This window comes from Scardinius erythrophthalmus (genome assembly GCF_964197995.2).
Source record: "Scardinius erythrophthalmus genome assembly, chromosome: 3".
In the NCBI taxonomy this organism is placed as follows: Eukaryota; Metazoa; Chordata; class Actinopteri; order Cypriniformes; family Leuciscidae; genus Scardinius; species Scardinius erythrophthalmus.
The window spans coordinates 57,884,766-57,899,680 of NC_138223.1; the positions used below are offsets into that span (position 1 = coordinate 57,884,766).

General features: G+C 36.8%; 1 pseudogene across 1 annotated transcript in view; it reads right to left on the reverse strand.

The window, feature by feature from the left end:
- The window catches only part of LOC308687545 (NACHT, LRR and PYD domains-containing protein 3-like), a 41,009-nt pseudogene that overhangs the window by 10,910 nt on the left and 15,184 nt on the right, over window positions 1-14,915 (reverse strand). The window contains exons 4-6 of the transcript XR_014032233.1: window positions 5,627-7,475; window positions 3,977-4,141; window positions 3,304-3,471 (exon numbers count right to left, since the gene is read on the reverse strand). The product of XR_014032233.1 is annotated as an NACHT, LRR and PYD domains-containing protein 3-like (transcript). The remainder of the gene's footprint in view (window positions 1-3,303; window positions 3,472-3,976; window positions 4,142-5,626; window positions 7,476-14,915) is intronic.

The following is a 14,915-nucleotide window of genomic DNA, read 5'->3' on the forward strand; positions in this document are numbered from 1 at the left end:
AAATGTATCTAAAACCAAATTTATTATATTTCGTTCAAATAGAAGTCGGACAAACATTGAAAGTATACAAATCAAAATACATAATAAAGTAATTGAAAGAGTAGAGAACATCAAAATCTTAGGAATTTATTTGGATGAGTCTTTAAACTTTAAACAACATATAGAGTTTTTAACAAAGGAATTGTCAAAATATGTTGGTTTGTTCTATAAATTAAGATATGATCTTCCTTTTGATGCTCTTCTAACATTGTACCGGTCACTTTTTGAATCACATCTAAATTATTGTAATATTATATGGTGTAACACATATCCAAGCCATCTTGAAAAATTGGAGACTCTACAGAAGAAAGTTATACGTGTTATATCATGGGCAAATTATGATGCTCCCTCTGGTCCGCTTTTCTATAGGTATAAGCTTTTGAAGCTCGCTGAGTGCAATAGTTTTCAAAATGCTTGTATTATGTATAATGTAGTTCATAAATTGCATCCAACACTTTGCCATCTCATTCCAGTAACCTCGTGTATGCATGACCATAACACTAGAAGGAGAACTCTATTACGAGGGAAAAAGCGCAAGATGAAGTGTACTAGTTTTAGTATAGCATGTAAGGGTCCTGGGATCTGGAATGAGATTGACAATTCTATAAAGGAACTACCTTCTCTTGATATATTTAAAAAGCATTTTAAACATAAATTGTTACAACATTATGCTTGATAGACGCCACAAGGCTGAAGGTTTCATATTTTATTGACTTATCTGATTTTCTTTTTTGTGATGTTTGAATACCCCTATTATTGGCTTTGTTTGAGGGATGGATGAGATGTGTGATGTATGCTGACTGGTGGGAGGATATTTTGTGGTGAATGGTGTTGTTGTTGGTGTAGATGGGTATTGGGTGGGTGGATTAATATTTGTTGTTCTGTGAATAAAACAATAAAACAAAACAACAACCATGACTTTCACATCAATGATTCGTTGAGTAACTTGAATTAAAGGGGGGGTGAAATGCTCATTTTCACTCAATCTCCTGTTAATCTTGAGTACCTATAGAGTAATATTGCATCCTTCATATCTCCAAAAAGTCTTTTGTTTTATTATATTTTTAATTGCAAGATTGGCTGTACCGAGTCTTTCCGGAAAAAAACGAGCGGCTGGGGGCGGGCCGTGTGGGCGAAGCTAAAGCTGTGCTAACGCGCCGAGCTAACAACACACAGAGACATTTGTTCAACAGTTTTACTCACCGTTCCAACGCACGACCGCGAACCTTTATCATTGTGACTGCTCGATCCTTAAGCATTAGACGATCTGGGCTTTGTTTATAAAACAATCATCGTCGAAATGCAGGGAACAACAGTCTTACACAACTCCGTTTGCTCAGGAAAACAAACTCCATCCACGGGTTCCTTAACGCTGGGTTCTTTGGGAATCTGTGCAGGGTTATCTTGCCCTGGCAACCAAAAACACACTTCTTTGGTGACATTGACTTCCCAAATGCCGGGCAGGGCGCTTTGATGGCAAACTGCTTTCACTCTCTCGCTCTGGTTTACGAGTGCGCGCGCGCCCGCGATCTTACCGGAGAAGTGCCCTTAGGACCCATATAAGGAAATTCCGCCCTCTCTTACGTCAGACAGAGCCATACTCGAAAAAAACTTTCCGAAACTTGTGACAAACCGGAAGGACAATTTTTGGAACAAAAATACTCCTTCAAACGTACAACTTAACTTTTGAAACTTTGACCATGTTTAGCATGGGAATCCAACTCTTTAACAGTGTAAAAAACTCAGTATGCATGAAACAGTAATTCACCCCCCCTTTAAGGATGTTTATTCTTACAGGGAATCAGAGAGCACACTCATAGAACTGGAGACATGAGGAGACTGGCTGGAGTGGAGACGAGGAGAACAGGTAGGATTCTAAGGGAAAACAACACGTAGGTAGGTATCTCAGGTAAGATTATCATCCAATGTAGGGTGAGTCCTAGTTGAGACCAGACAATCGCCGTAACTTGGTAGCGGTGTTCAACTAGATTTCGAGAGCACATGAGGATGTTGTCAATTTAAACCAATACAAACTTGTGAAGAAACTCTTGAAGTACTTCGTGCATGAAATCTTGGAAGACTGAAGGAGCGTCGACCAGGCCATACGGCCTAACGTAGTACTGAAAGTGGCCTGTAGGTGTCACAAAAGCTATTTTTCACTCATCTCCATCGCAAATCCTGATTAGATATGCGCTACGGAAGTCACACATTAATGTATGACTTTGTAAAGATGGTGGCGCCACAGAGTTGTTCTAGGGCTGCCGGGATGAGAGGAAGTGGACATATGAGTTTTATGGTGATCTTGTTAAAGGGATACTTCACTTTAAAATGAAAATTCTGTCATCATTTACTCACCCTCAAGTTGTTTCAAACCTGTATGAAATTCTTTCTTCTGCTGCACAGAAAGATAGATATTCTGAAGAATGTCAGTAACCAAACAGTTAACTGGAACCATTGACTTCCATAGTAGGAAAAAAAAAGTACTATGGAAGTCAATGGTTCCAGTTAACTGTTTGGTTACTGACATTCTTCAAAATATCTTCCTATGTGTTCAGCAGAAGAAAGAAATTCATACAGGTTTGAAACAACTTGAGGGTGAGTAAATGATGACAGAATTTTCATTTTAAAGTGAAGTATACCTTTAAGGGAACGATAATCAATAGAGGGCTGAAAGCCTCCTTCCTTCTTTGCCACAAAGAAAAATCTGGATGCAGCAGGGGATGTTGATGGTCGAATGTAGCCCTGTAGGAGAGCTTCGTTTAATAATGCGGTTTCAGTCAAAATCAAAACCTGACTGTTATTTCTTCTGAATATTATATTAATCTAAAAATTGACACAACTTTTTCTAAAATCTTCATTAAAAATAAAATGTTAGAAATTGGTCTGTAGTTATTAAGGAGAGAACAATCTAGGTTTCTTATCTTTAGTAGTGGCTTCATATTTGAAAGCATTAAGAAAGATGCCTGTTTCCAGGGAACAATTAACTGTATCAAGGACGTAGTATATCAAACAGTGCAAATTCTCTTTTAAAAAATACTGTTGGTATAGGGTCAAGATATTTAAAAACACTGCAACTAAATATAAAAACGTGTTGCTCTTTCTTTGAAGAAAAACAAAGCTTCAACCACGATCTGCCTGTAACTTTCTAATAATCCTAAAGAACTTGATGTTCTATTTTATTGTATTTCACTGCATTTTTTAACAAGGGAGTGTAGTTGTACTTTTTTCAAAACACACAGACCAGTTAAATATCCCCATAACTACCTCATTATCTCCAGCTGACAGTTATTCAGTCCATCAGAGAGCAGCTTCACTCCTGAATCCTGCAGCTCATTGTTACTCAGGTCCAGCTCTCTCAGGACACAGTTTGAAGATTGTAGAGCTGATGACAAACTCTCACAGCACTGAGCAGTGAGATTACAACATGGTAATCTAATATAAAAAAAAGAAAAATGATACTGAAATAATAATTACAAATTGAAAGTGCTTTGAAAACACACACTAATGTCTCATATTTCAACAATCTCCTCATTCTTTGAATTTCACTTTCCAATTTCCTTACTAAATTTGTATGACTACTGATATACACAATATGAATGCACACAGAAAAAAAAAATTATTGCAATTTGTAAATGGTGTGACAAAATATGTTTGTATATTGACTTTTCACTGAGTCAATGATCACATACAAATTTTAGTGATTTGCTTTATACAGTAGCTGTGCTAGTTTCAAAACTCTTGTATCACTCCACACTGTCTCTGCTCACATAATAAAATCATTTACACTCAAATGTCCATTTCATTTCCATGTATTTTTTTTTATTACTCATGTAATAAGCAGGATTTAGTTCGCAAATAATCATATGACTGTACATTATCTTATGCATAACGTATGATGTGCCTCAACAAACTGAATGAATCAATGTTAAAGTCAAACCTCAGTATCTCCAGCTGACAGTTCTTCAGTCCATCAGAGAGCAGCTTCACTCCTGAATCCTGCAGGTCATTGTTACTCAGGTCCAGCTCTTTGACACAGTTTGAAGATTTTAGAGCTGATGCCATAATTTTACAGGACTGACCGGTGAGATTACAGGACTGTAGTCTGTGGAAAACAAAAACCTTTATCAGCTCTCTGAATCTGAGTTGTTGACTAGAGAATAATAATAATAATCAAATAATCAAATATTATTATTATTATTATTATTAGGGGCCAAGCACCGAAGGTGCGGAGGCACCTATTGTATCTGTTCCCGTTCTTCTTCTTCTTCTTCCGCTCTGGGAGTCTATGGCAGCCCATAGAACCGCTTGCGGGAAAGTTATGAAATTTGGCACACTGATAGAGGACAGTCTGAAAAGTCACCATAGCAAATTTGGTGTCTTAAAACCAATCCCTCTAGCGCCACCAACTGTCCAAATTTGCACTCATGTTTATGCTAATAACTATTGAACCCTAAGGCCTATCAACAAAATTCTGTCCACTTATTCCCTAGCTCAAGACGATTCGATTGCACCCTATGACGTCATTTTCCGTCATGGAAATCTTTCCGCCATTTTGAATTTCAACTCATATAGTCCTATATATACTCCTATACACCTATATATATATATAGTTACCACAACGTTTTTTTTCCATCTCTACCCGACTCGACTGGTTCCTATTCCAAGCCTGGGATACAGGGGAGTACTTTGGGTTTGGGCCAAATTCCAAACTCAGAGTCCTCGAAACCATCGGAAAACAACTGCCACAGATAAGACATTTTGTTCTTTTTTTTCAAAGATTTATTTTTGCCGTTTTTGCCTTTTTATTATGATAGGACAGTGATTAGACAGGAAGTGAAGTGGAAGAGAGAAAGGGGATGGGATCAGGAAAGGTCTATGAGCCGGAACTCGAACTTGGGTCACCCAAGCTGCCCAAAAGGCTATCAGCGCCGATAATAGGATATTCTTTTTCAACTTGACCGCAATGTTTTATTCTCCATCATTCAATGTTTTTTTCCTGTACATAAATTAACCTTTGTGTTACTTCATCGCAGATTGAAATCTATAAATCAAAATATTTATTGCATTAATAAAGAGAAGGCTCAGCACCTAAGGCTCTATCGCCTATTAACTTAATGCTGTACAATGTCTTTGGGTGGATTGTTGAGGTGGACTGTTTGTGATTTAGTCTTAGTGACTTAAGTGTCCTCTTGACTACCCCTAACCTTTCACAGATTTAGGAGATGGTTTTAGCGCTAAACTGCTTTGTGAAATAGTCTTAGAGCAAACATTTAGTATTAGAGTAATTTTTTTATTGACAAGCCCATTATCTTAGTATTAGTTTCTCCTAATTAGGCAAGTTTGTGAATACGGTCCCTGCAAAGTTTAGGTTCAACTCTAATCAAACACCCCTGAACCAGCTAACTAAGATCGTCAAGAACATTCGATAATACTAGAAAGGTGTTTTAGAGCAGGTTTGGAACTATCCACAAAGGTAGACCTCCAGGAAGAGGATTGGGCAAGTTTGGCCCAAACTCAAACTTCTACAATTATGGACCAATTAAACTAACAAAGCATGCAAATAAATTAATGTAAAGACAACTCTTACAGTGCTCGTCTAGTGTTTTTGATCACTGGCAGCAGTCTCATCAGAGCTTCATCAGAATTGCTGCTGATGTCAAAAGATACTCAGGAGAAGTTTGAACTGCAGAAATAATGCAGTTCAAACTTCTCTTGAGTCGCTTCTGACATCAGCAGCACAAACACCAGAGCCGACCATTGAGCAGAGGAGAGATTCTGTGCTGAAAGATTTCCTGAGCTCATATTCTTCTGAATGTCCTCCGAAAAGTCATCTTTCAGTTCATTCAGACAGTGGAAGAGGTTAATGGTCCTCTCTACTGATTTCTCATTTTCTACTGTCTTTTTTATATAGTAAATAGTGTCTTTGACATTCTCTGTTTTCAGTTTCAGTCTGGGCAGCAGTTCCTTCAAGTCACTCTGATTGGACTCCAGCGAGAGACCCAAGAGAAACCGGAGGAAAAGGTCCAGGTGACCATTCTTGCTTTGTAAAGCCTTATTGATCGCAGCCTTATGAAAGTCAAATAATGACTTTTTGGAGATACTCCACTTCAGGTTTTTAGACCATGATTGAAGAAATGGGTTTCTTCCAGAACATTTGTGTTTAAAAAGCACATAGAGGGCAGCAAGGAACTCCTGGACACTAAGATGAATGAAGCTGTAAACCTTTCTCTCCGACACAGCTTTTTCCATCTGAAAGATCTGAGTGCATAACCCAGAGTACACTGAACCTTCACTGATATCTAGTCCACACTCCTCAAGATCTTCTTTGTAGAAAATCAGATTACCCTTTTCCAGCTGTTTAAAGGCCAGTTTCCCAAGCTTCAGAAGAATCTGATCAAAAGACTTGGCTTTGGAGTGACATACAGGATCAGCACAGTATTTTGTTTTCATTTGTTGCATCTGTGAAAGTAAGAAGTTTGTGTACATCCCTGTGAGAGTTGTTGGTGTTTTGTCATTGCTCTCTTGAGCCAGTAGAGGCTGAAGAACAGTGAGAGAGATCCAGCAGAAGACAGGGATGTGGCACATGATGTACAGGCTCCTGGATTTCCTGATGTGACGGATGATGTTTCCAGCAACCCCAGGACTGTTTTTGTTGAAGTATTGCTCCTTTTGCTTGTCGTTGAATCCTCGCACCTCTGTCACCTGATCAATGTAGTCTCGGGGGATCAGACTGGCTGCTGCTGGTCTGGATGTGATCCAGATGAGAGCAGAAGAAACCAGGTGCGTCTTGATCAAGTTTGAAACTATTTTACTCACTGTTGTTTTTTCATGCACATCTGTAAATCCATCACACTCTTTAAATCTCAAAGGGAAACGACATTCATCCAGCCCATCAAAGATGAACATGACCTTACCATCACTTTCAGGAAGAGAGGGCAGTTCTTCAGGATCGTTAAAGAAGCATTTGTTTAGTAGTCCCATGAGACTGTGCTGTTTTGTAATCATATTTAGTCTGCGGAATGGGAGTGGGAATATAAAGAGTATATCCTGATTTTCGTTTCCTTCAGCCCAGTCAAGAATGTATTTATTGACAGAGACTGTCTTCCCCACCCCTGCAATGCCCATCGTCAACACTTTTCTGTTTTGTCGACCCATATGAACTTTGAATATGTCATTGCACTGGATCGCTGAGTCCTTCGCAGTAAATCGGCTGATATTTTGTTCAATCTGTCTCACCTCATGTTCATTCACTATTCCTCCAGTTTCATTCTCCACCACATATAGATCAGTGTAAATATCATTCAGGTACTGCCGATGACCTGTCTGCGAATTACCAACCAATATCCGCTTGTAGACCTCTTGCAATTTGCTCTTCAGCCTGAGGCTGATCTTTCTATAAAGATGAAGATCAGCTACATTGTCCTCTGCAATTGAGCCTTTAAAGAAAGAGGAAAAGATGGCAATGAGTATCCATTGTCTTTTTGTCTTAAATTTTACATGTAAAACAATGAATAGCCTTGAATAGTGCTGCACTGTAAAACCTTGCTGTAAAAAAATGGCCAAATTCTGACAGTAACACACCCTTTTCCACTTAAACAATAATATACAGTAGAAAACAATGCATTCTAAGAAATATTTGCCATTTTCGAAAAAGTAGCCTACAGGAATACACAAAAGCAACACACTCAGAGGCTGTGTTGAAAATTACACCCTATACCCTCATTCACTATTTCCTAAATTAGTTCACTAATATAGTCCACTTGACAGAGTGAATAAAAAGAAGTGACTGAATTCAGACACTGATGAACACCTGGCAAGCAGAATCACTGAAAGACAGAGAAACAAGAACAGAAAAAGAGAAGAGACAAGCAGAAACACAAGAACTACTACTGAGTGTGAAACCAGTTTACAAACCAGTTTGAAATTATTTATTTTCATACATGTACAAAAGTTCTTGCACGGTTGTTCCATGGCGGCTTGCTATTATAACGGCGGATTTGCCAGGCGCACGCCAGGAGCGGTTCACAGCCGAGGAGACCAACGTTCTCGTCAAGGCCATAAAAGACAGAGAAGTGACATTGTATGGGGATGGGAGAAACACACCCAAATAAGCTTACGGTACAGATCCACTTTTGCGACACGACTGACGCGTGGTGTCGCGACGCCTCCCCACATTTGTACATTGATGGGTGTTCTAGTTTACCTCTATGGGCGTGCTTTTTACCGAGCGGGAAATGTGGCGTATTTAAAACCTGTGAGAGACTTCCCCCTGTCTCCATATGCTCTACTTCTATTGGATAGTCGCGTCGCGTCGCGTCGCGTTCAACGGAATTCATTTGCATAAAGATGGGCATCGGCCAGCTTTTTGACGTGCAGCATTTTTCCAAATGAAGCGTCGCCTTCCCGAAATGCTTTGCGGGCAAAGTCGCTTGACGTCACCCATAGGAATAAAGTGGAGTGCGGTGCAACAGAAGTGTCGCACGGACAAGTGGATCAGTACCGTTAGGTTAAACAGGCGTATAATAATTTGGGTAAATGTGTAAGCTACACTGTTAAAAAAACACTATGAAATTTACGGTAAAAAACCGGCAGCTGTGGTTGCCAGTATTTTACCGTAAAAAATATGGTGGCAACCGTTTATGTTTTTACGGGATTTAAATTTACGGGCAAAAAAACACAATGTAAAAAAAACTGTGAAATTTACGGTAAAAAACGTCAGCTTGGTTGGCAGTATTTTACCGTAAAAAATATGGTAGCAACCTTACTTTGAAAAAAAAAAAAAAATAAATCCTTCAGCAGGATTTAAATGTGTGGTAAAAAAAAAAATATCAGCTGTGGTTCCCAGTACTTTACCATAAAAAATACAGTAAGAACCTTTTAGTTTTCACGGGACAACCATTATATTACATAAACCAATAAATGTTATCATTAAATTTCACTGAAGTATTAAAGTCTGCTTTATGTCTTTGTAATATACTGATAACCATCATAATAACACAAGTGATAAAAAAGAAAAACACACGATGATTTAAGTATACCATTAGTTTTCCACAAACTGAGGCACATGTTAATATTGAGAAGGTGCACAGTGTCATACACACAAACACAAAACACCATCATGGTGACACACACACATGACTCCAAATAATGCCATAAACATTCATTAAACAATATATGATGTAATATAAACCCCAAATGTATAAAACTGATAACAAAAACCAAGAAGAAACATAATTATTTAAATGAAATAGCATCAAATGTGAAGTGTCACACAGGGAATTCTGGGAATGTCCATTTAGAGAAACAACAGGAACAGAAAAAAGAGACGAGCAGAAACACAAGAACTACAACTGACTTCAGCCACAGCCTTAGATGAAATCAACTGAAGATAAAAAACATTAAATCTGTGAAGATCTCAGCAGAGGAGGATTAAACAACTCCACAAACAGCATTACCAGCTTCACTTATTACTGACCAGACTGACTTTATTTCTGTCAGACGTCTACAGTTCTGTTTGAGAATTAACAGAGGTTTAGATGTTGATGATTTATTGTTTCATTTGAAGTCACCATGATGGAGATCAGTGACTGCTTTAGTTGGGCTCTTGACTTTCTGACATTAGTTTTTCTCTGCCTGCTGTAACTCTGTGTTTATAAGACATGTTGATTATGGCTAGGAAATCAGAGAGAAAAAGAATCATGTGATGGCGGTTGTGTATCAGTGATGGCAATCACCATGTTTGATTCACTGAACTCTTATCTTTATTTATATGTGTTATTAATTTTTACATTATTGATTTCAGTAGCCCTATGATTCTATAGCATGTGATCTATCATTGCTGTGATAATCAGAAGAATTTTTTAAAACATGGTGTACAATAACGGTTTGAACAGCTGCATCTTTTAGACACACACAGACATCAAGAGTCAGCGTATGAATCTCAACAATGGTGATGATAAAAATGCAGTGCACTTGATGGAGCCTCCAATCAAAACTCATCAGTATCTCCCAGCATGCATTGCAGCAGGAATACTTTATGCTGAATTGCCTTAGTATTTTCTTTTATTATTATATCTGCTTTTATTTTTGATGTTGTTTTGTTGCAGCTTTTTAGTAGCTTGTTTTGTGATGTTCAGAGTTTTATCTGATTATTGTGTTGATTGTAGGGCTGGACGATTTAAATTGCGATATTGTTATGCGCATCTCGTCAGTAAAGCCGGTTCCTTGATTAGTAGTAAATCACCATCACCTGCTTTCAGATGAAGCGGCATTTAGGGCTGAGGAGATAATTAAGTGATTAATTTAGTGATGATTGAGCATTATTGAAGACACCTGATGTTAACAAGCAGAATCACTGAAGAAGAAAATCACAAATTGTAAGTTACCATTAAGGTGATGGGTGTTTGCTTTAGTTGGGCTCTAGACCATTATCTGTTTACTTTAATATTTACTGTTGTTTGTCTGCTGTTATTGATTTATAACAGTTAAATGAACAAAGTAAAATGTTATCTTATAGTGTTGGTTCTGTTTTGACATAATCATGCTGTGATCTGAAAAAGGAAACTTATTGAGATAGTTTGGTTTAACTTGTTAGCAGCAGTTTAGTGATTTTTCAGCCTATGATCATCAGTACTTATAATTCAAAATATTTAATAAACATTGTTCTGATCAAAAGACATTCAGATAAATTCATTTAAAACACAGACATCAATAATCAGCCTGTGAATCTCAACAATGGTGACAATAATAAAGCATGTTGCAGTGGCTGCCACCAATCACAACTCATTAATGGCTCCCATCATGCATTGCGGTATGAATAAATTATGATCTGAATTGTCTATGTAATTTACTTTTCCTAATTGAATATTCTGCTTCTCACCATTGTTGAGATGCATAGACTGAATCTTGACATCTGTGTGTGCCTAAAAGAATGATTTTTTTTTTAAACAACTTTTAAGAAATCCTTTATATTATATCAAAAATTCTGGGCATTTATGCAGATTCATTAACCAACGACATAAATCGAAGTCAGAAAGGAGGATTTTAATGAGTTCAGTGATCAAGTTCAAATGATGATTGTCATAACATAACCAACACCATCAGATAACTTTTTTCTTTGTTCAACTGGTGATTTTAATTCAGAAACAACAGACAAACAAAATCTAAAGTTAATAATATATGGGTCAAGAGTCCAACTAAAGCAACCATTGATCGTCATAATGGTAACTTACAATTTGTGATTTTCTCCTTCAGTGATTCTGCTTGTTAACATCAGGTGTCTTCAATAATGTTCAATCATCACTAAATTAATCACTTAATTATCTCATTAACTTCAACACTCTTGAGTGTTCATATACACTCCCAGGAGTGTTTAAGTTTTTGCTGTGTACAAAGAGCCGTAGTTAACTGACAAGCTGAGCCATATCGCATTAATTATCGCTGGCGATACGTCCGCGATATTAATGCGATATGGCTCAGCTTGTCAGTTAACTACGGTTCTTTGTAGTAAATGCCGCTCCATCTGAAAGCAGGTGATGGCGATTTACTACTAATCAAGGAACCGGCTTTACTGACGAGATGCGCATGACAATATCGCGATTTAAATCGCCCAGCCCTAGTTGATTGTCACCGTTGTTGAGATTCATACGCTGAGTCTTGATGTCTGTGCTGGTTTAAATCAAGCAGTAGTTCAAAACCTTTTTTCTACACCATGTATTTTTAAAGTTCTTCAGATTATCTGTTGCTCACTTACAGATATATTATACTCAATAATATTAAATATTTATTTTTAATATTATAATTAATATTATCACTTGCTCAAAGTGAGAGATAAGACTCTTTATGAGATCAGTGAATCTGGCCACAATATGACGAGTATCTCATCATCACCTGATCACATTTTCTCTCTGATTTTCATGCCATAACTTTGTGTTATATAACCACACAGTTAAGGCAGTCAGAGTAAATCTAAAGTTAAAAAGTCAGAGAGCCCAACTAAAGCAAACACTCATCTCCATAATGGTAACTTCAAACTTTATTATTTTCAATAAAACATCAACGTCTAAACCTCTGGTAATTCTCAATAATTAGATTACAGGAAACCACAGCTGGCAGGTTTTTATTTTTTATTTTTTATATAAAAGTTCAGTTCAATGTTCAATGCCATAAAACCTAAAATATTACTACCGTATTTTTTACGGTAAAGCACTTGCAAGCTGCTAGTTTTTTACCGTAAACTTTAGTTCAGTGCTGTAAAAGCAAAAAAAAATCTACCGTATTTTTTGCGGTAAAGTACTGGCAACCACAGCTGCCAGTTTTTTTCCGTAATATTTAGATCACTGCCGTAAAACCTAAAATATTACTACCGTATTTTTTACGGTAAATCGCTTTCAACCAGCTGCCAGTTTTTTACCGTAAACTTTAGTTCAATGCCGTAAAACATAAATATTTATACTGTATTTTTTACGGTAAAGTACTGTCAACCAGCTGGCAGTTTTTCACCGTAATTTTTAGTTCGATGATGTAAAACTTTGTAAAATTAGTAAACATTTGCTACCGTATTTTTTACGGTAAGGTACGGTAAATGCAACGGTAAGTTTTTTTTTTACAGTGTACTTCCAAAATCCGTACATTTAACAGTATATTAATGTAAAATTACATGAAATGTCCCGTGAGAGCTATTACAGTTTTTCACTGTATATAGTAAGGGTACATACCGTTAAGGAATTAACATTTTTTTTCCGTTGCTTTTTTACAGTTTTTTACTGTTAAAATTACGAACATTTTTAACAGTGTAGATTTCTGCATTTAATCAACACACTTTTGCTCCCGCAATTAATGTTGAATTTATTTATTTTTTTCATCCATAAATCAATGGCACAATGTGATGTTGGTTCACCATCATGCTTGCACTCTCAGAAAATGAAACACAACAATTACAACCGACTTAAAGCCACACAGCCTGAAATCAACTGCAAATAAAAGAAGACAATACATCTCTCAAGATCTCAGCAGAAGTTTATATACATATATATATATATATATATATATATATATATATATATTCAATTAACAGAGGGTTGGTAGTTGATGTTTTAGTGAAAAAGTTTGGTTACCATTATGGCGATCAGTGTTTCTTGTAGCTGGACAGTTTGACTCTTAGCTTTTATGTGAGTTTCTGGTCTTTGTAACATTGTTTACCAACATGTATCATTTATTGCAAAGAAAGACAGAAACAAAGTGTAACGTAGGCATCCACTGGAGGCAAGCTTATAGAACCCAAATGCAGTTTATTCAAAAGATCCAAAACATAAAACAAAATACAAAACAAAGACTTGGCATGGCTTGGCAAACCATGAAACTTAAGACTCACCGACAGTGGTTACACAAACAAAATACAAGACAAAGACACATGATAAACATGAGGGCTTAAATACACACAAGACTAATGACAAGACAAGAGACCTGTGAACAAAGAAATAATGAAGTTATGACAAAATGACACATCAGACAAGGAAACACATGGCAGGATCACATGACTAACAGGGAATCACATGACAAGGCGATGAAACATGACTGACATGAAACAAAACCAAAACAAGACATGACAGATTTGTAACAGGAAAATGAAACATAGCCAAATCAAGACAAGATGTTACATATGTTACATATGAACCTGACAGTTCAGGGAGCCAGGGCAGACCCGACAGTTCAGGCTTATCTGTTACAAACTTTCTTGCAACAGATAAGATGTTCTGAATGTTGATTTTTAAATATACAGCAGGATTTATTTTATTTTTTTAGACACACAGACATCAAGAATCAGCATACGAATATATACATTGCAGCAGGATGCATGTCACCATTGTTGAGATTCATACGCTGAATCTTGATGTCTGCGTGTGTATCTAAAAATATTTTCCTTTAATGTATTTTACAAATCTAAATTCAGAATGTCTGATCTGTGGTAAGAAAGTATTGTTTGTGAATATAATTTATTAATAACAAATTGCCACTTTTGATCAGTGGTACAATTAGGGAATTACAGTGCTGAAAGTTAGTTCACCTGATTATCTTTATTTCTGGCTGTCTTTGCAACAAAATTGTGTTTTAGTGAACACTGTTACAAAGACCACAAACTCACCTAAAAGCCAAGAGTCAAACTGCCAAACACAAATCACCACAATGGTGACCAGATAGTTTGAAATAAAAACATCGACATCTAAACATTTGTTAATTCTTAAGAACAACTTCTGCTGAGATCATGAGAGATGTATTGTCTTCTTTTATTTCCAGTTGATTTCATGCTGTTATAGTTGTTGTGTTTTATTTTCTGAGAGTGGAAACATGATGAACCAACATCACATTGTAACATTGATGACATTTAAAAAAAAATACAACATTAATTGTGGGAGAAAAAGTGATGTTGAGTCAGCCGAGTTTCGTAACAATGTACTAATCCGTTCATAAAATACAGTATTTTACTACAAAATTCAAAATGGCAGACGATCAAAATGGCCAATATGGAAATAATTGGAAATCATATGACTCAACATGATGCCCCGAATCTAACGAGACCTTTTATGATTGTTGGACAAACCTTTCAGAAGTTATAAGCGAAAAAAGCCATTTTTGTATCTCCAGACCAGTAGGTGGCGCTGCGCTGAAATGCTGTATGTAGCCTCAGGTCATGCTTGTGGTGACATGTACCAACTTTGGTCTGAATACGATAATGCGTTGCGGAGATATAGTCTTGTGTCCAATTTGGGGTGCTCTGCATCAAGTTCATTAATGTGTTATGCAATAACAGTTGGGTTTATCAAAAAGATTTTAATAACTTTTTGCCAGCATTGTCTGAAGAAGATCAGATTCTATTT